This window comes from Bombus pyrosoma, linkage group LG6 (genome assembly GCF_014825855.1).
Source record: "Bombus pyrosoma isolate SC7728 linkage group LG6, ASM1482585v1, whole genome shotgun sequence".
In the NCBI taxonomy this organism is placed as follows: domain Eukaryota; kingdom Metazoa; phylum Arthropoda; class Insecta; order Hymenoptera; family Apidae; genus Bombus; species Bombus pyrosoma.
In genome coordinates this window covers 4229950-4231283 of record NC_057775.1, presented here as the reverse complement: position 1 = coordinate 4231283, position 1334 = coordinate 4229950, and the positions used below count along the sequence as shown (strand labels likewise).

The following is a 1334-nucleotide window of genomic DNA, read 5'->3' as shown; positions in this document are numbered from 1 at the left end:
GGGGGGGGGGAGGGGACAGTGGTACGTTGAAAAAAAATTCGAATGGTAACGCATTAAAAATGTAACGATAAAGAACGCAAGAGATGATTAAAGAAAGGGTTCTTACACGCGTACAGCTTTTTATTCGTAGCATCTAACTCCGCTAGCTTCCTGCGGCAGATTTTCGTAGGATTTTATAATAATTTCTGGTCACGTCCGGGATATGCATGAACTTTAAAAAGTGGCGCCTTTGTGCTTACGGAATATTAAAGCCATTCATATTTACCAGTGAGTAGATACCTACTGTAGACACGTAATAACGCACTGTCCTTTTTCTTTTCGTTTTAAAATTATCGCCCTTTCCTGTTCGTTCGCGTATTCAACGTAAGACGACGCTATTTCGCTACTTCCGATGTTCGGATTCATTGCCGGCTATTCTACTTCGCTACTTCTGATTCCGGCCTATGAATATGAATCGCATCAATTACATGGAACGTGATCTAACTTACCGGCTACAGGGTGTTAAAAGAATAACGGCCGCGAGCCTTTCGCATGCAGAGTGTCGGTTTGCCCAAAGAGTTATTTTTACACAGGTTAGCTATATCGCGTTGCATGCATTTATACGCTATTCGTTTATGCGAATATACGGCATAGTTTCATCAAAATATACGATCTAAATACGCGGTTCCATTGATTCATTCGCGAGTATGTAAAAATCTAATGGCAATATGATTTTGACTTCAGTGAAAAATAGAAAATATAGTTAGCCATTGGCTTTTCGTGTTATTCGTTCGACGTAATAATCTTTAATGGAAGAGAGAGAAAAACTTACTTGCAAAGTGAGAAGCGTTCGTCGATAAATAAATGAATAAATTAATAAATAAACGAATCCAAAACTACCGTAACGTTCATCCGGTGCGATCGTACAAGATAGTAAATTTAAAGAAAGAACATATTGCTGTTGAACGTTACTAAGAGAAACGCGACCGAGGCAAATACGTATAACGTGGAACTTTTAGCGATCTCTACTGTGTTATATAATCCCGAAGTCGGAGAAAGAGCAACGTAACGTATCCTCGGTAATGCGGATGCGGGAGGCGGTATCAGCAGTCATGCGCTAGCCTGCCTCTCGATCCCTCGAGTCCAACTTTTCGTAATGGATGCAGGACGCATCTATCATCCCTCGTCATCAACGTCAAAATCCTGGCCAAACACGGCAGCCATCGGTCCGCCACTGAATACCGACTACCGAATACAAAAGAGCAGCCAACGAATAGCAGATAGTACGTTCAGCTACTTTCTAGCTTCTTCCGTCTGAACGCGTTCCGTCTATTGGTCTACACACGAGCGCTCGT

General features: G+C 42.0%; 1 protein-coding gene across 1 annotated transcript in view; it reads right to left on the bottom strand.

Moving 5' to 3' along the window:
- The window catches only part of LOC122568036 (lysosomal acid glucosylceramidase-like), a 9658-nt gene extending 8678 nt beyond the window's left edge, over nt 1-980 (bottom strand). The window contains exon 1 of the mRNA XM_043727341.1: nt 812-980. The gene's annotated coding sequence lies outside the window, so the exon portion shown is untranslated. The remainder of the gene's footprint in view (nt 1-811) is intronic.
- Between the last annotated feature and the right edge of the window lie 354 nt (nt 981-1334).